Source organism: Erinaceus europaeus, chromosome 3 (assembly GCF_950295315.1).
Source record: "Erinaceus europaeus chromosome 3, mEriEur2.1, whole genome shotgun sequence".
NCBI classification, from domain to species: domain Eukaryota; kingdom Metazoa; phylum Chordata; class Mammalia; order Eulipotyphla; family Erinaceidae; genus Erinaceus; species Erinaceus europaeus.
The window spans coordinates 89,540,380-89,565,164 of NC_080164.1; the positions used below are offsets into that span (position 1 = coordinate 89,540,380).

Below are 24,785 nucleotides of genomic sequence, written 5' to 3' on the forward strand. Positions count from 1 at the left end.
TGTTTAATAAACAGGAACTAAAAAGTAGGAGCAGAGCAGGTGAGATTAGGGTTCATGGGGTGGAGAGAAGTTAGGATGTCCATTTTAGGTATATTCCTAGGGTTCCATGACTGTCCAATTTGAAAGTCGAACCATGATGAGGTTGAGACAAACATGACAGAAAGGGAATTGTTTTTGAGAGAGAATTGAGTAGAGAGGAGTCAACAAGATAGCTCCCTAGAATAGCTTCTGGTAGCTTACTAAAGATAAACATGTACTTATTTTTAGTTTCTAAAATTAGTTTTAGAGAGAGAGAGATAATAGTTTTGTTCTATCACCACCATGTAGTTATAAATGAATGCTGGTCACTTGGGAGTCCTGAGATTCTCCTATTGCGCAGAGCCACTCTGTTATTAAGTCTGTCTGCAGTCCTCAGACTTTGCATAGTGGGATAGCAGTGTCCCCTTTTATTTCTCTTGGGATTCCTTATTCTGGCTTTCCTACATTTGTTTAGTTATTTAAGTTTATGACTGCTTTAACCAGAATAAGTATGCCTGTACCAAACAGCATGTAATTCCATTACAAAGCTTATTACTCTGTACTGGTTGGTGCTTTAGATTTATTTATTTTTCTCTTTCACAAACGATTAACTGGACAAGGTTTTACGTGTTTCAGGTTTGGTGTAAGTTTCGGTGTCCTGCAGGAAATGACCATGACTGGGACAAAGCTGAGGCAAGTGCCACCAGCCCTGAAAGGGCTAAAATTGTGTACCCCTGGGGTCCCATTTACCTTCCTCTTGTCTGAGTCTGGGGATGACATCTCCAGACATAAAGACAAACAATAAATGAAGACATTTAAGTAATCATGTGTCTTCAAATCAAACCATTAAACCATTTTTTTTTCCTTCTTTAAATTGCCAAGCTGTTTTCATCCAAGAGTGATTACTGTTCAGGCCCTACACTGAGGCTCAAATACTTCTTGGTGCATGATTGTTTTGCTACCAGAGTTATTGTTGTGGTGTGGTGCTTGCATGACTTCACTCTTGACTGCCTTTTTTCTTCTCTCTCTCTCTCTCTCTCTCTCTTTCTGCCTCCTGGGTTATTACTTGGGCTCAGTGCTGGCACTATGAATCCACTGTTCCTGGCTGCCATTTTTTCCATTTTATTGAATAGGAGAAAAATTGAGAGAGGAGGAGGAGATAGAGAGGGAGAGAGAAAGAGAGAGACCTGCAGACCTGCTTCTCTGCTCATGAAGCATCCCTCTGCAGGTGGGGAGTGGGGGCTCAGAACCAGATACTTGTGCTTTGTACTGTGTGAACTTAACTGGGTGTGCCACTGCCCACCTCTTCCCTTTTGTTTTTTAAAATAAAGGGTGAGGGACAGAGATAGATAATCTATCTATCTATCTATCTATCTATCTAACTAACTATTTATCTGTCATCTGTCTGTCTATTGGTCTATCTATCTATCTATCTATCAACTATCTATCTGGAGAAGACTTTCCCCCTGTAGATAAGGGACCAGATTCTTGCACCAGAGTCCTCATGCATGATAATATGAGTGCTCTACTGGGCCAACTCCAACCCCGCCCCTGTGACTCATTTCTCATTATACTCTAGTCTCTCAGCCCCCTTCCTCATTTCTCTCCTCTTATTTCCCTTTAATTCACCTAGGCAATGTCTCCAGGCTCTTTGTCCTTTATTTGTGAGAGGTCATCAAGAATTTGGGCTAAAGCTGTTGTTCCACTCATGAAAATCCTAGCTGCAGAACCATCATTTGCAGATTGCCTATCTAGAGATGTGGCGGATCAATGAGTCTAAATCATGCTCCCAGAGATGACAGAAGTGTAGGGGCCAGAAAGTGACATACCAGGTGGAGTATACCTGTTATTATGCATGAAGAGCTGGTCCCTACTTGTAGGGGAGAAGCTTCACAAATGGCGAAGGAGCACTGCAGAAGTCTCCCATTCTCCCTTTTCCTCTTGGTCTCTATCAAAAACAAACAAACAAAACAAACAAGCAACAGGAATAGTAGATTCCTTATGCAGACACTGAACTCTTGCGGTAACCATGGTGGCAATTAAAAAATAAGAAAGCCAGGTGGAGGGTAGATAGCATAATAGTCATGCAAACAGACTCTCATGGCTGAGGCTCCAAAGCCCCAGGTTCAGTCCCCAGCACTACCATAAGCCAGAGCCGAATAGTGCTCTGATTTAAAAAAAAAAAAAAAGCCTGGAATCAACTACTGAACATCCCCCCGTAGGAGATCTCTCTAGCAGAGTCTTTGAAATTTGTAGGTTGTATGAATATATGAGTCTTAGTTTGCTTAATGGTGTTTAGAGTTTATGAGATAATATCTGTGACTTAAAAATTAGCATGGGGGTCCAGGTGGTGGTGCATCTGATTATGCACACATAGTATGAAGCACAAGGATCCACTCAAGGATCCAGATTCAAGTCCCCAGCTCCCCACCTGTAGGGGATCATCAAGAGAGGTGAATCAGGTCTGCAGGTGTCTTTCTTTCCCCCTCTCTATCTCCTCCTCTCTCAACATCTCTCTGTCCTATCCAATAAAATGGCTGCCAGGAGCAATGGATTTATAGTGCTGGCACCAAGCCCCAGCAATAACCCTGAAGGGAAAAAAATTAGCATGCACTGTTATTTTATATATATAAACAACATTAAAATAAATATAGTCTCAGGAACCTTTGTGAAAGCACGTTTTTAAATTTTCTTCGTGAATGGAGAGGCAGGGTGACCTGGTCATAGGTCAGGGTACTTGGGTTGCAGTGGGCAGGGAAGCACTCCTCTAGAAATGAAGGATACAGTGTTTTCTGCTGAGAGACTCACAGCAGGAAGTTTTTCCTCCCAGAGCTCCTCTCTCAGAAGTATCAATTAGGAAGGGGCTGTTCAATTAATGACTAATTGCCAAAAGTGCTACAAGAATTTCAACCAGCCTCCTAATGACTACTTATGAGACCATTTGGTGCCCCTGTGAGGCAGTGGAGCAGCCTGAGGAAAACACACAAAAAAGCCTTCTTCTCTCTTGGGGGTCTCTCATTCAAGGGCATTTTGAAATCGTCCCTTGATTAGGAGTCTGTTGAGTCACAGCTTCAGAAATAATGCCCCAGACTCTATTTGCATCCTGTGGATGAATCCCATTTTCAGTGTCAGCCCAAGCTGGGTAGCTTTCTGTATAGTAGGTACTACCTACCATTTTAATGTTGGGAAAATAGTTGACCTGTGGCTCTGTTATTTTTATTTTAGTTCTGAGCTGATAGCAACAGTTTTTTTTTTTTTTTTTTTTTTTTTTTAATGGATGCCTTGTCTACTGCTGCAACTCTTCTGTGTTGGCTGTTTAAACACATGGAAGCGTATTGTTAAAAAAAAAATTCTCTCCCTGGTATTTTCCTGTAAAGCACAGGAAATGAATCCTAACAAATGAAGAAGTAGTTACCTGTTTTGCAAGTGAAGGTGGGCTCATGGCTTGAGTGGCACATTCTCAGAAAACTGGGAACTACTGTGTTTTTTTTCCCCTCGGAATATGTAAAGAGCATTCTCAACTTGAAGAAACAAAAAAGAGACATCTCCATTGTTCTGGCTTTACTTCAGTCTTTTCTAATTAGAAATGACTGGGCTGAGGTGGAGAGATAGCATAATGGCTAGGAAACAGACTTTTTTCTTATTATTTTATTGAAGGTGTTAATAGTTTATAGTATCAGCTCTGATACATAGGCACAACCTTTCTTTCCCATTGGCGCACTGTCTTGCTAGACACCTGCTCCCCCAACCTTGGGCCCCTTTCCCCATCATACAGGGCCACAATGTACCTTCATCCTGTCCCTTTCCCTCCTTCCTCAGGATCTTTTGCTTTGGTGTAATACATCCCACCCAGCCCAAATTTTACTTTATGTTTTCCCTTACTGTCTTTTATTCTTAAGTTTCACATATGAGTGAGATCATTTGGTATTGGTATTGGTCTTTCTCCCTCTGGCTTGTCTCATTCAACATAATGCCTTCAAGTGCTGACCAAGATATTGCAAAGGAGATGACCTCATCACTTTTAAAATCTGCATTGTATTCTATTGTGTATATGTAACACAACTTTCTGAGCCATACATTGCTATTGAGAGTCTGGGTTGAAGCACATGGTTAGCCTGGAGTAGTGGCTCTGCCTGTGGACTCTGAGACAGAGTCTGGGTTGCTTTCAGGTCTGGGCATTACAGACTGTGCTGCTATGAGTATAATTGCACACAGGCCTTTTTGGATAGATGTCTTTGTTTTACCTGGTTGTACCCTCAGGATAAGGATTGCTGGGCCATAAGGTAGGCCCATTTCTAGTGCTCTGACTGTTTTTCACAGTGCTTGGACCAGTTGTTGGAGAGTCCCTTATACCACCCTCGCTCCCCACCCCCACACACAGTCTCAACAACAGTTGGTGTTTCTGCCTCTTCTTTCTTTCTCTTTTCCTTTAGATCTTTTTTTTAATTAGTGATTTAATAATGATTGACAAGATTGTAGGATAAGAGGGATACAATTCCATATAATTTCCTCTACATATGACATTCTCACAGGTATAAAGGGGTATTTCATTATTGTTTTTATTTACATGTCTCAGATAATCAGTGATCAAGCTTCCCCCCCCCCCATATATCTGTTGCCCCTTTGGATCTCTTTGAAGAAAACTATGCCCATATCTTCCCTCATTTTTCAATGGGGATTATTTGTTCTTTTATTGTTGAGTTTGGTGATTTCACTTTGTATTTTGGCTATTAGTCCTTTGTCTTATGTAGGACATATAAAGATTTTCTCCCATTCTGTGGGGAGTCTCTCTGTTATGGTGGTGAATCCTTTTGCTATGCAGACACTTTTCAGTTTTATGTAGTCCTATTGGTTTATTTTTGGTTTTGTTTTCCTTGCAATTGTATTTGAATTGGTGAAGATGTTTCTAAAAGCAGCTACATAAGCCAGACCTTCCACCTTCTGCATCCTGGGTCCATGCTCCCAGAGGGATAAAGGGATAGGTAAGCTTCCAATGGAGGGGATGGAATATGGAACTCTGGTGGTAGGAACTGTGTGTAATTGTATCCCTCCTTACCCTATGGTCTTGTCAATTGTTATTAAATCAATAAAAAATAAAATATATGAAATTAAACAACTTACATGGAAGAGAATTCTGTCTATGTCTTTCTCTAAGTACTTGGCAATTTCTAGCCTAACATCTAAATATTTGATCCATTTGGAGTTTACTTTTTGTATATGGTGAAACATGGTGGCTCAGTTTTAGACTTCTGCATATTTCAACCAGTTTTCCCAACACCATTTGTTGAATAGATTCTCCTTTTTGCATTTGATATTTTGGGCTCCCTAGTAAACAATTAGGTTTCTGTAGGTGCGGCGACTAGTTTCTGTGCTCTCAATTTTATTCTACTGATCTTTGTGTCTATTTTGTTTCCAGTACCAGGCAGTTTTGATTACAGTGGCTCTGTAAAAGTTTTGAGATCAGGAGCATGGTGCCTTCATTCTTGCTCTTTTCTCAGGATTGCTTTGGCTTTACTTGATATTTTCTGTGCATATAAACTTTTGTATCTTTTTTTTCTGTCCCATTTGAAGAAATTTGGTGGGGGGGGCTGGGTGGTGGCACACCTGGTTGAGTGCACGTATTATAATGCACAAGGACCTCGGTTCAAGCCCCCAGTCCCCACCTGCAGGGGGAAAGCTTTGCAAGTGGAGAAACAGTGTAGCAGGTGTCTTTCTGTCTCTTTCCTTCTCTCTGTCATTCCCTTCCCTGTCACTTTCTGGCCATCTCTAGCCAATAAGTAAATAAAGATAATAACAACAACAAAAAAAGAAATCGAAAAAATAAAAGAAATTTGGTGGAACCTTGATAGGGATTGTGCTGAATTTATAGCCCTGGGTAGAATAGCCATTTTGATGATGTTTATTCTTCCAATCTATGAGTATGGGATGTATTTTCATGTCCTTGTATCATTTTCTAGTTTCTTGAATAATATAGTTCTCAGTATAAAGGTCCTTTACTTCCCTTGTTAGATTTACCTACCCCAGAGTATTTGATTGTTTTTGCAGCTACGGTGAATGGAATAGATTTTTGGATTTTTTTTCTTCTTCTAGTTTTGTGTTTACATAGAAGGATTGTTGTGATGCGGTCTACCAACCATAGGAAGTCGTACACAGCACATGACTGATATCAGCCTGGAGACAGAGCATACTACAGTTTGCACAAGTGCACAATGGATTGTGGGTGGATCAAATGGACTTAAGCACAGGCAGCGGGCAGTCTGGCTTTTTTGGCCCTTCCTTCTTCTCCTGCTCAGACGGATCCCAGCTGAGGGTGTTTGAGGTGCCTGCCAAGGGTGCCTCTCCTGGGAACTGAACACATTTGACTCAGCTAGCCTGTAAACTTTTAAGACTTTCCTCAACAGTCATAATGAGTAGGTGATAATTGCTTATTTTGTCATACTTAAAATATAATGTCCCATACTATGATACCACCATAATAAAGCTTTTATTTTTTGAACTTGCTCTCAGCTATGCCACAGCCAAGTCCATAGTGAGCCTCAGCAAAGTTATTTTTAATTTACAGTAAGGAAATTTACAGGCTAATTTTTTAGAGTGCCATCTTACTATATTGCTTAGTAATTTCCAGGAGATTCCTATTGGTTTCTTTTGGATTTTGTAAGTATACTATCGTATCATCTACGAATAGTGACAGTTTTACTTCTTTTATTCCAATCTGTATCCCTTGAGTCTCCCCCCTCTTTTTCTTGCATAATTGGTATGGCTGGGACTTCCAAGACTATGCAATAGACTTTTTTTTAAAAAAGATTTTATTGATTTATTAATGAGAAAGATAGGAGAGAGAAAGAACCAGACATCACCCTGGCACATGTGCTGCCGGGGATTGAACTCAGGACCTTATGCTTGACAGTCCAAAGCTTTATCACTGTGCCACCTCCTGGACCACTGCAATAGACTTTATACCTAAAGCTCCAAAGTTCCAGGTTCACTTCCCAGCACCACTATAAACCAGACCTGAGAATGTTGAAAAATAGAAAATTTGGCTGGGGAAACCTTTCCTGAAACTGTAAAAAAGAAGAAGGGAAGTCGGGCAGTAGCACAGTGGGTTAATCTCAGGTGGTGCAAAGCACAAGGACTGGTGTAAGGATCCCGGTTTGAGCCCCAGGCTCATCACCTGCAGGGGAGTCACTTCACAAGTTGTGAAGCAGGTCTGCAGGTGTATATGTTTCTCTTCTCCTCTCTGTCTTCCCCTCCTCTCTCCATTTCTCTCTGTCCTATCCAACAACAATGACATCAATAATAACAACAGTAATAACTATCACAATAAAACAACAAAGGCAACTAAAGGAAATAAATAAATATTTTTAAAAATTAAAAAAAAAGAAGAAAGAGGAGGAGGACACACTTTAGTTAATAGCTAACAGGAGAGAAAATCAAAATGAACAAAAAAATCTCAAATTAAGGAAATGAGACAAAACATTAACTTTTTATTTAAAAATATTTATTTACTAGTGAAAGAGAGGAGAGAGAGGGAGAAAGAGAGAGAAGTGGGGGGAACTAGAGCATCACTTTGGCATATGTGATGTTGGAGATGGAACTTGGGACCTCATGCTTGAGAATTCAGTGTTATCCACTGTGCTACCTACTGGGCTGTTACTTTTTATTTTTTTTTTTACTTTATTTAATTTGATAGGACAGAGAAAATGAGAAGAGAGAGAGAGAGACAGAGACAGAGAGAGAGAGGGAGAGAGGAAGAAACACTTGAAGCACTGCTTCACCACTTGTGAAGCTTTCCCCCTGCAAATGGAATGAGGGTGGGGAGAGGTGGTGGTTGTGTTAAACCTGGGTCCTTATAACATGTGCACTTAACTAAATGTGCCACCACTTGGCCCCAGCTGTTATTTATTTATTTATTTATTTATTTATTTATGTATTTTTTTATTTTACAAAATTACATGTCAACAGGGGTTAAAATCCACACCATTCCCCAGAGTTGTGGATCTTCATTCTCCCCACTGCAAGCCAGCACAAGGCTATAGACATGGACCAACCATCATCTCTACAACTCTCTGTCTATATTTATACATAATTGCCCCCTTTTTCTTCCTGATCCAATCCTTTCTTCCTCTCCAAGCCACTCACGGCAACATAACTACCTCCATATGTCCCTCTCCTTTTCCTTCTCTCTCACTGGGCGCTGATGGAGCTGGAGTTCAGAGCCCTCTTATCTTCATCCTATCACTTCCCCTGCTGGGAGAAGTTTTGGGGGGTGCAGAAGGTGGGAGTTCTAACTTCTGTAATTGCTTCTCCACTGGAATGGGCATTGGCCGGTTGATCCATACCTCCAGCCTGTTTCTACCTTTCTCTAGTGGGGCAGGACTCTGGAGAGGCAAGGTTCCAGGGCACACTGGTGAGGTCATCTGCCCAGAGAAGTCAGGATGGAATCACAATAGCATCTGTAACTTGGTGTCTGGAAGGTGATAGGACAGAAGTTGAGACAAAATGGTTAATGAATAGGAACCAAAAAATAGGATTAGAGTGGATGAGATTAGGGATTTTAGGGCAGAAGAAACCTAGGAAGTCCTCTCTAGGCATGTTCATGGAGGCACACAACTATGGTAGTTTTGCTTGAGTTTGATAGCTAGCCTGTAGTTGGATAAGAATATTGTCCGAAGGAGTGGTGTCAGAGTAGAGAAAAGGGATAGAAAGTTGAATTAGGGCAGTTAGTAGCTCCAATTCTTTAAAAAAAATTTCTGTGAACAAAATTAACTATTTACCTCTATCCACCTGATCCAGGGATATATATATATATATATTTAGCATCAGAGCCTGTGTAACCTCTAAGTCCCTGACTGTTGGTCTGAGCTCACAGCTCATGGTCATAGCTGGGAACTTGTAGGCAGCCTTTATTTCAAGACCAAACTTCCTCCAGTGGCAAGGCAGGATACCCCAGCTGCCCTTTGGAGACTGATGTTATCCCTACTCTCACTGCTTTATGGTGAGGGCAAGGTCCTGAGATCCAGCTGTTACTTTTTCATTGTTTTAATTTAGTTTTTCTCCACACAAGTACTTAAATATCAGCTTTTTTGTTTTACACTTTCTTTAAAGCAAGATAATCTTTCCCCTCTGTCCTTTGGAAAATTCTACTGGCCTGTTTGAAAAGCAGAACACTTGGATTTGTACTAAATATTTCAAAGTCCCAATGCCACAAAGAGGCGTTTTCCCATTTGTGACTCAGAATTTAATAAGTGAGGCAGAATTATTTTATCAGCCATGGGGGATTGAAGTATAAATTTTTTAAATCATAGTAGCAAAAAGAGTCAAATGGATTTTCCATGGTCAGCCCTGCTTTATAATTAGGATGCAATATTTCAGTTACATTATGTTTTTAGTAAGTGGAACTGAATTTTAGAGATTTGTTGCAATCTGTCAGCAGGCGCTAGAAGCTGCAATTTAGTAAAATGTTCACATGTGGAGGCACTGCAAATATTGCTAGAACCTACATTTGGCAACTTGAGAATATTACATCACGTTTTAATGTAAATGCTGATGTCAGTGTGTTACATTGTCTATAATTCACTTTGAATATTTCAGTATGGATCGATAAGGTTAAGAATGTGGGCAAATTAGTTTAAGCCACATTTTAGGGAAAACTATTTCACCTCATCAGAATTTCATGCCCCAGGACATTTTCTAGTTAGCGATTCTTTAGAAAGGTTATTAGCTTTACTCCAGGTACTCCCGGGGACTTCAGTTATTCTTAACTTTAGTCAAGACCAGAGATTTTTGCCAGTCAACACAACAAATACCAGGAATGAGTTTTAGTGAAGTCATATGGGATATTTGCAAAGGGCTCACAGTGATGAATTTATTTTTATTTAAATAAATAATTAATTTTATTTTTTTTACAGTAATGAAATTTGTGTTATTTGAGAAGTATGGGGGTGGCTCTGGATGTGACACAGTCGATAAAACATTTATCCCTTGGGAGCCAGGCTGTAGCACAGCGGGTTAAGCTCAGGTAGTGCAAAGCACAAGGACCGGCTTAAGGATCCTGGTTCAAGCCCCCCGGCTCTCCACCTTCAGGGGAGTCACTTCACAGGCAGTGAAGCAGGTCTGCTGGTGTCTATATTTCTCTCCCCCTCTCTGTCTTCCCCTGCTCTCTCCATTTCTCTCTGTCCTATCCAGCAACGAAGACAACAATAACAACTACAACATAAAACAACAAGGGCAACAAAAGGGAATAAATAAATATTTATAAAAAAACCCCATCTATCCCAAGTCTGATCCTCTGCATAGCATGTCCCATAGTGATGTTCTCATTCTCTTCTCTTTCATTTGATGAATAAATATATATATATATTTTAAAGAAGTAGGAAGGGTCCAGGTGGTGACACATCTAGTTGAGTGCACACATTACGATGGATGCACAAAGCACATGGCACAAGGATCCAGGATCAAGTCCCCTTCCTCCCCCATTCCCCACCTGTGGAGTGAGAGCTTCACAAGTAGTGAGCCAGTTCTGTAGCTGTCTCTCCCTCTTTGTCTTCTCTCTCAATTTCTCTGTCTGTATCCAAAATAAATGAATGAAAAAGTATGTTTAAAAAGGAGAAAACCATATGAACTAGCTAAACTGTTTTAGAGACACATGCCATACATTTGATGAATTATGCATAAAAAAATCTAGTCAAGATTTCTGTGGAATTCCTCACTCCTTGATGTTTCTAGTTCAGGAACTGACAACTTTCCTATAAGTGACCAGATAGGAAATACTTTGTGCTTCACTGGGCAGAGTGTCTGTGTTCCAGCTACTCAACTCTATGGCCTATGAATGCCACAGAAAATATGTTAAAAGAGTGGTCACAGAGGGTGGGGGGTAGATAGCATATGGGTTATGCAAAGAGACTCTCTTGCCTGAGGCTGGCTCCAAAGTCCCAGTCCTCTGCACCACCATAAGCCAGAGCTGAGTGGTGAATAGACACAGCAGTAGAATTTTATTCACTAACTGGGCAGGATCAGATTTGGGGCAGAAGTTTGTTCATCTCTGCTCTAGACTCTTGTTTCCTCTGCCTCAGGTGAATCTTTCAAGCCCAGCTTGACGTTAATGGAGTCCAGCACCTTGGTGAGTGGAAAGAGCAGTCTTTATGCACAATAGGGTGAATGGTTAACTAATAAATGTTAGTATGTGCAGTCAAATTGAAATTGAACGTGGGCCTGCTGTTCCTTACCACAGAACGCTATACTCTGTCACCCCACTTTTGCAAAAAAAAAAAAAAAAAAAGGCAAAGCTTTATTGCTATGCAAATATGCAAGAGAGGTGTTACTCAAATTAACCTCTTTTTCCTCCTGCATTTCCAGGGGGCATTTGCAAGGAGAGAACTAAAGGGTATGGTTAGAAGACCGGTAGGAGCTGGATTTCCAAGCAAGCAGAGAAGATTTACAGGCCTTCATATCCTCCTGGCACCTGGATTTCAAGCCCTCTTTGTACCTCTTCCTTCCAGAGCAGTCTATGATTGGTCATATTTAAAACCAGCATTAGATTATTTTGAAAGTATTGGGAGCAACCTCAGGTGGGTCTGTGATCCCTAATTACTATTCCATTCTTTCCAAATTCAGTTTTCGCATACTCACTTCTGGATGAGTTTAGACTCTTAATTTCTTCATGATTACTTAATTTTTGATCAGTGCCTGTCCCTTCCCCCAGAACTTCATAGGACCTTCCTTCCCACCCCCCCAAATTTGGTCAGACTTGCTTTTATTTGTACTTACCTCAGAGATCTGGATAGTCTTAGTACATTTGAAAAACTCTAGTGGCTACCAATTTAATGCTTATGTATATTTTGAATAGACCTTGAGCACCCTGGGCTCACTCCTGCAGAGGCTCAGGATCTCACTGGCAGAAGGTAGGAACAATTTTTTTCATTTTATTGGCTAGAACAGAGAGAAATTGAGAGAGGAGTGGGAGATGGAGAGGGATAGAGAAAGACACCTGCAGACCTGCTTCAAGCTTGTGAAGTGACTCCCCCCCTGCAGGTAAGGAGCCCGGGGCTCAAACCTGGATCCTCCTGCAGGTCTTTGTACATAGTGCTATGTGCCCATAACAGGGTGCACCACTGCCCGGCCTTTCCTTCCCTTTCCTCTTCCCCCTTCCTTCCTTTTTTCCTTCCTTCCTTCCTTCCTTCCTTCCTTCCTTCCTTCCTTCCTTCCTTCCTTCCTTCCTTCCTTTTTTTCTTTCTTTTTGATAGGACAGAGAGAAATTGAGAGAGGAGGGGGAGATAGAGAGGGAGTGAGAAAGAGAAATACCCCCGGACCAGCTTCACCACTTGTGAAGTGTTCTCACTGCAGGTGGGGAGTGGGGGCTTGAACCTGGGCCCTTGCATGGGTTCTTGTGCATAGATAGTACTGCGTGAGTTTAACCAGGTGCACCACTGACCGGCTCCCTAAAATTTTCTTTCTCTCTTTACCCCCTCCCATCCTCCTAAATTTTTCTTTCTCCATTTCTCTCTCTCTTATTTGCCTCAATGATTATACTAGTCCCAGCTGACTGTCCTTTCTCATTCTTTTCCTCCCTTCCTTCCTTTTGTCTCTGACTTTTTCAGATAGAAAGACAAGAGAGACAGAGGGAAAGACCACAGCACCAAAATTCCCTTCAGTAAAGTGGGGACCAGGCTTGACCCTGGGTCTTGCTCATAACAAAGCAAATGCACAATCCAAGTGAGATATTTTGCTCATGCCCTGTGGGATGTTCAAAGTAAGTAATAATCTGAGCTGTGGACAAAGTCAGGCCTAACACCAATATCTTTTGCCTCCCAACCCTCTGCTGCCTCCCAAGAAGATCTGCTCTCCTCAACACCAGCTCTCAGTGTGTCTGAATTATTGCTTATTCTGGCATTCTCCAGTATGAGAATACATTAATTATGCCTAAGCTTTATGTCCAAACAAAGCCTTCTTTTCATCACATGCAGCTGAGTACTTGTCATTCAAAAGTTTTTTCAAGAGAGGGGAGAAGGAATCTTTATCAAGTAGTTTCTGACTCATATTAAAATTACCTTGTGTTTTGGAAGCTTTTGTTCACGTTTCAAACTCCCTTTCCTCGGGTACTATTCTGGACAGTCAAGTGAACAGGAGGTTTCAAAAGGAAGAAAGAAAAGTAAGCGTCAGGTTTGCTGTTTAATGATGTTCAAAGGAAGCTATTGTAGGTGATTGGAGTGTGAACCCATGGGCAGGGTGCATTTAAATTTCCATTTAAAGTGAAGAGCAAGCCCATGGGGGAGCCAGCATGACCTCCTTTGGCTATGGAGAGGTAGGTTTTTGCATAGTTAATAATGAACATAACTTACATTTGTAAAGGACTTTGTGCTTTGAAAAGTGCTTTGGCATACTTTACTATACTCTGATCCTTCTAGTAGTCCCAAGAGGGAGTCAGAATTATTATTCATTCCCTTTTTGGATACCTGGAGAATGAGAATCAGAACAATGCAACATTATGCTAGCTGTCACCAGGAAACCAACAATCACACCAACCCACTCATAGCTCTTGAGATCGTCACATGGGGTGCTGTTTTGCTACAGAGAAACGGCCCATGAGACAGTGGATTCCCCCCTTTTAAAGTAAAAAATCAGATCTCAAATGTACAAGATACCACCTCTTTCTTCCTTCCCTCCTTTCTTTCTTCCTTTCTATTTTAAAAAAATATTTTACTTGTCTATTGTATAGAGATGAGAGAAATCAAGGTGGGACTGGGGAAATAGAGAGGGAGAGAGACAGAGAGACGTGCCTCACCATTTGTGAAGCTTTTTCCTTGCATGCAGTTTGGGACCCCGGGGGCTTAAACCTGGGTCCTTGTATATCGTAGCATGTGTACTTAACCAGTTGTGCCACCACCTAGCCCTTACAAGATAGCATTTCTAACCGCAGTGGATTGATGACCTAAAAAGAGAACACTTTGAGAGTCGGGCGGTAGCACAATGGGTTAAGCGCACGTAGTGCAAAGCACAAGGACTGGCTGAAGGATCCTGGTTCGAGCCCCTGGCTCCCCACCTGCAGGGGAGTTGCTTCACAGACGTGAAGCAGGTCTGCAGGTATCTATCTCTCCTCCTCTCTCCATTTCTCTCTGTTCTATCCAACAATGACCACATCAATAACTACAACAACAATGAAAAACAAGGGCAGCAAAAGGGAAAATAAATATTTTTTTAAAAGAATTTATAGATGTCCTAAAAATAAAGAGAATACTTCATCTCTCCAGATCTAAAAGTTCTTTTCTGAAGGCTTTTAAAGTAGCCTCTGTTTCTCTGAGTTATATGGCAGGCAGCATTGTTGTCAGGGTTGGGAAAAACAGCAGACCTATTTTTTAAATTTATTTATAAAATGGAAGTATTGAAAAGACCATAAGATAAGAGGGTTACAATTCCATATAATTCCCACCACCAGAACTCCATATCCAGTTCCCTCCCTTGAAAGCTTTCTTTTGTTCCTCTGGGAGTATGGACCCAGGGTCATTATAGGGTGCAGAAGGTGGAAGGTCTGGCTTCTATAATTGCTTCCCCACTGAACATGGGTGTTGGCAGGTTGATTCATACTCCCAGCCTCTTTCTCTTTTTCCCTACTGGGGTGGAGCTCTGGAGAGGCAGGGCTCTAGGACACATTGGTGGGGTTGTCTGCCCAGGGAAGTCCGGCTGGCATCATGGTCAGGAACCTGGTGGTTGAAAAAGAGTTAAGATATAAGGCAGAACAAATTATTGACTAATCATGAACCTAAAGACAAGAATAATGCAGATGAAGATTTGGGGTCTCTGTTTTGGAAAAAGCTAGTAGGAGCAAAACTATTTTAAATGACTGTTGTGTCAAGGACTTTGAAATGCCTTTCTGCCAACATTATGCGTTAAGTTGTTGTCTTTGTCCTGCCTGCAACTATCACTTTGCTATAGTAACTCAGGTTGTGACAGCATTTGTAGATAGATTGCTTTTAGTGGCAGTTGTGTTGAAGTATTAAGGTGGACCCTTGTATCCTTATAAAAAGAAGACATTTGGACAAAGTCATGCATGTAGAGACAATGCCATTTGAAGATGAAGAGGTTCACAGGCCTTGAAGAGAGGCCTGGAGCAGATCCTCTCCTTACAGCCCTAAGAAGGAACAAGGCTTGTGGTGCCTCAGAACTGTGAGACCAGGAATTCTCACAGCTATTCAAGCCACCTAGTTAGGGGGTAATTACTGCTACAGACCCAGTCAACTATTACACCCAACAGAGAAGCTGGTCTTGTTTTTGTTGTCTTGTAGGTGTGGAGATTGGATAGTGTTGAATTGGGGAGTTGGAATTACAAGGTTCACACCTCTTTTTCCTCATGAGTGGCACTTTTGGGAGGGGAGGGGATGACTGTAAATGGGCCTTCCTACCTCCCCACAATCTCTCTTCCTCTTTTATCCCATTTTGTACTTGCCATGAAATCACTCAGGTATAGCCTCAAAGCATTTAGTCATCACCCGTTTTCCTGGATGGTTGTATCCTGCAGTTTTTCTTTCCATTTAAACAGCGGCTCTCTCTCTTTCTCCTTTTCTTTCTTTCTTTTTTCTTTTTTCTTTTTTTCCTTCAGGGTTATATCTGGGGCTCAGTGCCAACACTACGAATCCACTGCTCCTGGTGGCCATCTTTTTCCATTTTATTGCATATGACAGAGAGAAATTGAGAGGGGAGGGAGAGATAGAGAGGGAGAGAGACAGAGAGACACCTGTAGACCTGCTTCACTTCTAGTGAGGCTTTTCCCCTGCAGGTGGGAAGCCAGGGGCTGGAACCAGGGTCCTTGTGCAGGTCCTTGCACTTTCTACTGTGTGCACGACTACTTGCTACTATCTGGGTACACCACCTCCTGTCCCCAAGAGCGATTATCTACCCTCCCACTTTGAGTGTTTTCAACTGTGAGAATAGGGAGGTGCCAGCTATAGATAGATAAGCCTCTAGCTTTAGTGGCTGGGGAATTTAAACACTTCAGTATACCAAGTGGTTTGTTTCACTTTGAACCCAAATACTTTTGAGTGGCAACTCAAAATAGAAATGAATCAAGTATCAGGTCATATTGTGCAGAAGTGAAGTTGCATTTGTTTTCAGTATCAGAAAGCCCACCCTGAGTGGGGCTAAATAGTGAGTTTACAACGCTTACAGGGTGATGCCAACCAATGCTAAGGCAGCTGGTAGAGAAAAATATGTATCTGTTCCTAGTATTTTTACTTAATCTTCACTAAACTCCCCCAAATAGTTTCCCTTGAGGTCCAGAAGATGGTGCAGTGGCTAAGGTGTTGACCTCTTAGGTATTAGGTCCTCAATTAGATCCCTGGTGTCACGTTTGCCAGAGCGATGCTCTGGTTCTCTCTCCCTCTCTCTTATTAGTAAATAAATCGACAAACTTCTGAAAAATGTCTTCATTTTATGGTAGACCATTTACTTTGGTAGTTTGTTTACCAAAATTGGGATCCTTGTTTTGCAGAAAAATTTCTGTTTTGTTGAATGATAGGTTGTAGAGAAGACATGTGGGGGAGGTTGGGCAATGGCACACATAGTACCAAGCGCCCCCGCAAGGACCTGTGCAAGGATCCCGGTTTGAACCCCCGGCACCCCACCTATCGGGGTGGGTGCTTCAAAAATGGTGAAGCATATTCCAAGCTTGGGATCCATGATTGCTCAACAAATTGTTTGGCTTCATATGTTAACTCTCTTTTCAATCACCAGGTTCCAGATGCCACCAGGATGCTGGCTAGGCTTCCCTGGATTGAAGACCCCACCAACGTGTCCTGGAGCTCAGCTTCCCCAGAGACACACCCTACTAGGGAAAGAGAGAGGCAGACTGGGAGTATGGACCGACCAGTCAACGCCCATGTTCAGCGGGGAAGCAATTACAGAAGCCAGACCTTCTACCTTCTGCAACCCTCAATGACCCTGGGTCCATGCTCCCAGAGGGATAGAGAATGGGAAAGCTACCATGGGAAGGGGTGGGTTATGGGGTTGGGTGGTGGGAATTGTGTGGAGTTGTACCCCTCCTACCTTATGCTTTTGTTCACTAATCCTTTCTTAAAAAAAAAAAAAATTAAAAAAAAAAACAAAAAAACAAAAATGGTGAAGCAGATCTGCAGGTATCTATTTGTCTCTCTCCCTCTCTCCCTCCCCTCCTCTCTCAATTTCTCTCTGTCCTGTTCAGTAAAATGAAAAAAAAAAAAAAGGCCTCCAGGAGCAGTGAACTTGCAGTGCTGGTACCGAGCCCCAGCGATAAACCTGGAGGCAAAAAACCAAAACAAAACAAAAGTCCATGTAGATGCTCACAAGTTATTTTAGTTGTTTAAAGATGTCTAAACTTCAGCTTCCTACTTGTGAGATATAAAAAAATCTGCCTTATGGGATTGTTGTGAGTATGACATTATGTGTGCTGGGAGGTCTGGGGAAAGCAGAGAGTGTGACACTAACATAAAAAGAGAAGTTAAACAGACTAGACCATACCCAGATAATTATTAAAAAAGCCCTGGAATCCGTGTATTCAGAAGGTATAAGAAAGGAGCTTCCATCCACCTTTTGAAAACTGAAGGGAGTTTATCTATGTACTGCCTTACCTGGACCCGTCCTGGAAAAAACTGCGAAGTGATTTCAAGACCTCAGTGTTATTAACTGTTATGTTCCTCCTCTCAGACTTGATAAATGGCTCACAGCTGCAACTAAAGGTTTTCACTCTATTTGTCTTTGTATCTTTTCCTTTACTGAGTCAGGATTCATACACACTGGCTGTAGCTAGAAAAGAAAAAAAGAAAAGAAGAACAAAGGAGGTCAGGTGGTGGTGCACCTGGTTAAGTGCTCACATTACAGTGCGCAAGGACGTAGGTTCAAGTCCCCGGTCCCCACTTACAGGGGGAATGAAAGCTTCGCAAGTGGTGAAGCAGGGCTGTAGGTGTCTCACCATCTCCCCCTTCTCTCTCAAGTTCTCTCTGTCTCTATCCAATAATAAATAAATAAATAAAAATAAAAAGCAGAAAAGAAAAAAGATGAAAAAGATGCATCCTTGGAGGTGGAACAGTGGATAGAACCTTGAGCTCTCAAGCATGAGGTCTGGAATTCAACCCCGACTCTCTTCTCATTAATAAATAAAAAGCAAAAACAAAAGACAACACAAGTAACTGTGTTGTACCATAGTGCCTGTACATCTCTCACCTCCAAACAGTCTCTCATTGTCTTCTATTTTAGTTGCTTGGATAGGTTTATGGGAGTCAGGGGGGAGGAAAAGAAAAAGATCATATGAGATTGAAGGGAGGAAGTGGCAGAGGTGTGTGTGTGTGTGTGTGTGTGTGTGTGTGTGTGTGTATGGAGACTGGAGTTGAAGTATATAGTAGTGGTTGGGGCTGTGTCTCTGGAGACAGATGTCCTGGGATTGAATGCAAGTTCTCTTTTTAGTCCTCAGTTTCCTCATCCAAAAGATGGGATGACACCGTGTGATGATAAGGCAAATGACAGATATAAATCCTGGTACCCTGCAGTCGTCAGTGCAGGTAGTTTCACTCTCTTCTTGTGATAGTGTTTCTGTGTGTCCTGCCTGCCTGCCTGACCGCTTAGACTGAGAACTCCTGCAAGAGTTGCCAGGATGTCTCATTCATTTTCTTGTCTTATGGATGTGAGGGCAATCTGGCTGCAACAGCTGTCACCCCACTGATCGCCAGGGTTGATTCCGCTGATCTAGCTGGTTAGGCGGGTGTCCCCTTCCTCCCTCACTGCTCCATGTGCGTCCCTCCCAAAGCTGCCTGACCGGTCAAGAGGATGGCCTTCCCCGAATAGAGACGGACTGGTCTTCGGTCGAGGGTATATGAGTAGCTGCGCTCCCCTGCTAGAACCTCCAAACAAACTCTCAAGGTCCATTTTCCTGTCTTATAACCTGACTATTTTAAAGAGTAAACCTGCTTGTTTACTCTTTTGGCTGTTGCTGGGTGACCAGGACAACTTCTTCACATAGAAAGACAGAAGGGCATTAGAGCTCCAAAGCTTCCCTCAGTGTTATGCTGGCTGGGCTCAAACCTGGGAAGTACCCATGAGGAAGCAAGTCCACCATCCAGGTGAGCCAACCGTTAACATGAACATTGTTGAGTGACTGAGCCACAGGAGCTGCAGGTGTGTTGTTCACCTCCCCGCTCCTTTTGTCCCACCTGATAGTGCCATCACTAAGGATAATGTGGAAGTTAGTAGTAGGTTCTGTTTGGTCAGAAACTGGTAAATGTACGGTCAATGATGGCTTTATGATGATGATTGTTAATATTATTATTATTGTCACCAGGCTTATCACTGGCCTACATGACTTCATTGTTCTCAGCAGCCTTTTTGTAAAAACAACTCTTCCTCCCCTCCCTCTCTTCTTGCTCCTCCTTGTCCTCCTCCTCCTTCTCCTTCCTCCTCTTCCCTTTCCTTCTCTTCCTTGTCCTCTTATTCTTCATTGTCCTCCTTTTCTTTCTCCTTCTTTCTATTATCCTCCTCCTCTTCCTCCTCTCCCTCTCCTCCTCTTTCTCCTCCTCCTTTCCCTTCCTCATCCTTTCCCCTTCCCCTTCTTCTTCCTCTTCTTTTTCTTCTCTCTCCTCCATCTTCTTATATTTCTTCTTCTTCTTTGATTTCTTCTTCTATTTCTTATTTTTGATAGAGGATGAGAGATAGAAAGGGAGGGAGAGAGAGGTGGCAGAGAGAGAAACAGAGAAGGAGAGACACCGGTAGTACTGCTCCTCCACTCATGAAACTTCCCCCTATAGACGGGGACCAGGGACTTGAACCCAGGTCCTTGCTCATGGTAATGTGTGCATTCTACTGGGTGAGTCACCAGCTGACAACTATACTGATTTTATATTTATTAATTTAGAACCTTGCCAGGGTTTCACTACTCTGGGGTGACTTTTCCCAGATGGGAAGAGAGAGATAGCAGGAGGAAGGAAGAGAGGAAAAGCACACCACAGCACTGAAGTTTCCTCCAGCTGGGGGCCAGACACAAACCTGGGTCAAACACACATGACGAAGCAGCATGCTATCCAGGGGTGCCTGCCCCTGGTTTTGTTTGTGAAACAGTTTGATTTTAAGTCTAAACACTTGGATCATGGCTAGCACCTGAGAGTCAACAGCAGCTGTTTTCAAAGTTAATAGTTACCTTAGGGAGCCAGGCAGTGGTGCACTTGGTTAAGCGCACATATCACAGTGTGCAAGGACCCAGGTTCAAGCCCCTGGCCCCCAACAGGGGGAAAGTTTGACAAGTGGTGAAGCAGGGCTGTAAGTGTCTCTCTGTCCCTTTCCCTCTCTATCTTCCTCTCTCCTATCAATTTCTCTCTGTCTCCATCCAATAATAAATAAATATTTTTAAAAATAAGGTGGTACACTTGGCTAAGCACACATGTTACAGTGCACAAGTACTGAGTTCGAGCCCCCGGTCCTCATCTGTAGGGGGAAAGCTTTGCAAGTGGTGAAGCAGGGCTGCGGGTATCTCTCTGTCTTTCTCCTTCTCAATCTCTCTATCCTCTTTATCTTTGGCTGTCTCTATCCAATAAATAAAGGTAATAAAGATAAAAAGAAAGGACATATAAAAAATAAAAATAAATCAGAGCTGAGTAGTGCTCTGGTAGAATGAAATGAAATGAAATAAAATGAAATAAAATAAAATAAAATAATGTTACCTTAGGAACACTTCCCTACAGAAAAAAAATGTTAAGGGTCAGAAGAGGAGTTTTTCTTCTCCTCCTCCTCCTTCTTTCCTTTCTTCTTCTCCTTCTTCTTTTTCTGTGTAACAAGTGCCTGCCTGAACAAAGTGACTGAATATAAAATTTGTTTTGAAAGAGCAACCTTAAGGGCAAGGTCATTCCTTTACAGATATTGAGTGGCTCATTTGCTTATCTGGGTCCTCTGCTGTCCTCTCCCCATCTCTGGCCTCCATGTGTGGCCTTGAGTTTGCTTCCGTCCATCTCTCTCCCTCTTGTCAGGGTTGTTGGGGCCATGCCAGCTCCTCCCTTTGGGAGTAAATGAGTCACTCAGGGTAGGGCCTATTTGTCCTCACTCTCCCCTACTCCCACTCCTCCCTTCTTCCCTATTGATCAAGACACAGTAAGCACTCAATTCCTGTTTTAGTGAGAGGAGTTAGTTTCTGCCTCCCTTCTTCCTGACCTCTTTCTTCTCCAAAGCCAAACAGGTTAACTTGGATACTCATAGTTTCACAGCTTCTATAATTCATGATATTTTCTGCAGTCACACATTGTCAAGAGCAAGAGATTAGAGCAAGGACTCACTCTGAGAGTGTGTCGGGGTTAAGCAATAATTTTTTTTACTCATTTTTAGACGCCAGAGAAAGGTCACACAATTCACACTGCACACAGTCAACCTGATACTTTCTCCTTACTTAATAGCTGTTTGCAGGTAAGGCTCAAGACATAGTCACCACCCGCTGTGTTGCCAGGGAGGAGGCCCTTTGTCTGCTCTGCTGGCTGGATCAGATGAGTGAGGGCCCCTGGAGCTGGGGAAGCTGTCACTTTAGCTTAGCCATGTTTGCTTAAGTTTTTAGCAGCACTGGTAGCATCCTGGTCAGTAACGATAGAAGTACTTCATCCAGCTGGTTTTTGAGCCTTTATTTATACTTAGTTTTGCCTCTGGTTTTAAGGTTACATCTCCCTTGGCCAGTCAGGTTTGGGTTGACATCTTATCTATGCATACATACGTCTCTGTCTTGTCACACTAGGCAGGGGCACTATGGTTGCTAGGGTTACATGTTTACTACACACATGAACCACTGGGTCAGCTCACACACTATGAGGATTTGTAAGGAGACATACAGTTCTCTGGTTTTTATGCCTATGGTGGATTCACATTTTTCTTAGCTCTCAGTCTTGAAGCAGTATTGATCTGTAACTGGAAACACAGGGCTATTATCATAAATCTACTACAATGCAAAGGGCCTACAAATAGATTCAGTTGCATGATCTCATACTGTATACACACCAGGATTGTCCTGGGGAAGTTGGAGTGGGAAGCTGAGGGCTGAGGTCTTGAGTGAGGACAGTCATTCTCCCCACTGCAGTCATCTATTTATTCTACCACAGTGTAGTGAGGTTCATTGAGGATTTCGCTGTTTTCCCCTCACTCTCTGTTTGTATAGGATTGTGTGAAAATGTTTCATTATCTTGTTGCCTTTTAGAAATACTTTTAGAATTGCCAGCTGCCAGATAGAAAGTTTTGTAGAAAAATTCTTAGGAAATTAATATATTGACGTGTGTGTGTGTGCGTGTGCGTGTGCGTGTGTGTGTGTGTTGGGGCTTTGTGCAAGGGAACATCCAGGAAAGATTTAGAAGCAGCTGGGTTGGAAGCTGGGAGATGATTCACGTAATAGATGAGTGAGGACCTGAGTTCGAGCCCCTAGCCTTCACATGGGAACACCTGCAGATAAGAAGCTCCACAAACATTGGATCAGTACTGGGATGTATCTCCTTTGTGCTTCTCTCTCTGTGTGTCTTTTATTTAGAGCAGGGGTTGGGGGGGGGGGGACTTTCTTTATGCTAAGGGTCAATTGGATATATATATAATTTCTTTATTGGGGGATTAATGTTTTACAGTAAATACAATAGTTTATACATATATAACATTTCTCAGTTTTCCACATAACAATATAACCCTCACTAGGTCCTCTGCCATCCTGTTCCAAGACCTGAATTCCCCCCTCTCCCACCCATAGTCTTTTACTTTGGTGCAATACACCACATATTTGTCTACTTTGTATGAATAGAATTATTCTCATTTACATTTTAAGTTATATTCCCCACAGTGATTTTGGGCTTCTTTTAATATGTGTAAGATCATTTTCACTTGATTTCTAGGAACTATTTGTCCTTAATTTTAGTTCATTGTTATATTGGGCTGATAATTTTTTCTTTTCATATTAATCAGTGGACAAGTTTTGGAGATTAAAGACATCAGATATTTTTTCTAAAATGTGAATTATGTACATTTCCTGTGTGTGTCTTTACTCCACAGACTGCTTATGTACCTAAAATAGAGAGTTAAGAATAGCACGGTCTAGAAGAAATTTGTCTTACTGGAAAAAAAAAAATCACATGAAACATTTCACATCTGTCTATATGGGAGCTCTTGAATTCTCTTATAAAGATTGTTTTTTTTTATTCAAAAGCATGCATATGCAATTACTACAGCTAGAATAAATTTGGTTATCTATGAAGCAGAATTGGGAAGATTCTTATATTATGGAAGATAGATACCAAAAATTTGAATTGGTTACTTGGAAGTCAAAATGTTATTCTACAGAAATACTATTTAAAATGTTAGCTATTTTTTTCCTATTTATAAAAAGGAAACATAGAAAAAAACCAAAGGATAAGAGGGGTACAACTTCGCACAATTCCCACTATCAGATCTCCATATCCCATCCCCTCCCCTGATAGCTTTCCCATTCTCTATCCCTCTGGGAGTATGGAACCAGGGTTGTTGTGGGTTGCAGAAGGTGGAAGGTCTGGCTTCTGTAATTGCTTCCCCGCTGAACATGGGCAGGTTGACAGGTCGATCCATATTCCCAGCCTGCTTTTCTCTTGCCCTAGTAGTGTGGGGCTTTGGGGAAGCAGAGCTTCAGGACACATTGGTAGGGTCATCTGTCCAGGGAAGTCTGGTCAGCATCATGTTATCATCTGGAACCTGGTGGCTGAAACGAGAGTTAACATACAAAGCCAGACAAACTGTTGACCAATCATGGACCCAAAAGGTTAGAATAGTGCAGATGAAGAGTTGGGGTGGGGGGGGCGTCTCCATTTTGTAGATAGCTAGTACGCATATTTTAGTTATATTCCAAAGAGCCTGTGGCTATACTAGTTTTTTTTTTTTTTTTTTTTCCTGAGCCAGACATCTGAAATGCAGGTGGATCCAAGTTATTGTCTGCGGAGGTGATGTCATGGCTGGAAAAGGGACAGAAAACTGGATCAGGGAAGAGAGAAGCTCCCTAATACGGGGAAGGGGTATAAATATTATTGACTGTAAACCCTGTCGATTCGATTTGGTCTGGGGCCCATATTCAGCTTAGGAGTCTATGTGACCTCTGCATCCCTGTAGATCTGAGCTTACATTCTGTGGTCATGAGTAGGACTATTCCAAGCTGCCCCAATAAGGACCCATCTTCCTCAGGTGGAGCATAGAGTATGTTGTCCATCCTTCCTTCAGAGGATGGAACATTCTCTACTGTTGTTGATCCAAGTTGAGGGCATGGTCCTATGGGGGCCTACAAAGGGTTCTATTTTCTTGTTCCTGATAGAGATGACTGGTAATAATGGAGAGAGGGATATATTAGAGGTCTAGGCCCATCAAGTCTGGGAATCTCAGGACTCCCCGATTATTAGGGCCCCAGCTGATGGGGTGACCTGATAGTGACTAAAGAGTCATCATTAATTTATGCCAGTCTCTTGCCCTTATTCAGCTTTTGCAGTCCTTGCTTTGCTAAGATTAGCTTTGGAGTGAGTGAGAGAACTTTAATTGGAAGTAAGTGAAAAGTATATCTAAATCTAATTAGATACTATTTCATTGGGAACTTTATACTGACTCACTGCAAACTATTGTGTACTTTTGCTTTCAGGTATATATTTTGCCCTAACTTAGGATACATGTGAGCATATGCTCTATCTCATGGGACCTGGTCTATATCTAGGTTTTGTGATTTTCTTAGGAAGTGAACCGCCTGGAATAGAATTAGAGAATAATATAAAAGGAAAGGTCTCACCTGAGTTATGAGG

General features: G+C 42.0%; 1 long non-coding RNA gene across 1 annotated transcript in view; it reads left to right on the plus strand.

Annotated features, from left to right (window-relative positions):
• The first annotated feature begins 10,933 nt into the window (after nucleotides 1–10,933).
• The window catches only part of LOC132537684 (uncharacterized), a 79,215-nt gene continuing 65,363 nt past the window's right edge, over nucleotides 10,934–24,785 (plus strand). The window contains exons 1-2 of the long non-coding RNA XR_009549144.1: nucleotides 10,934–11,585; nucleotides 11,864–11,918. This is a non-coding gene — a long non-coding RNA (uncharacterized LOC132537684). The remainder of the gene's footprint in view (nucleotides 11,586–11,863; nucleotides 11,919–24,785) is intronic.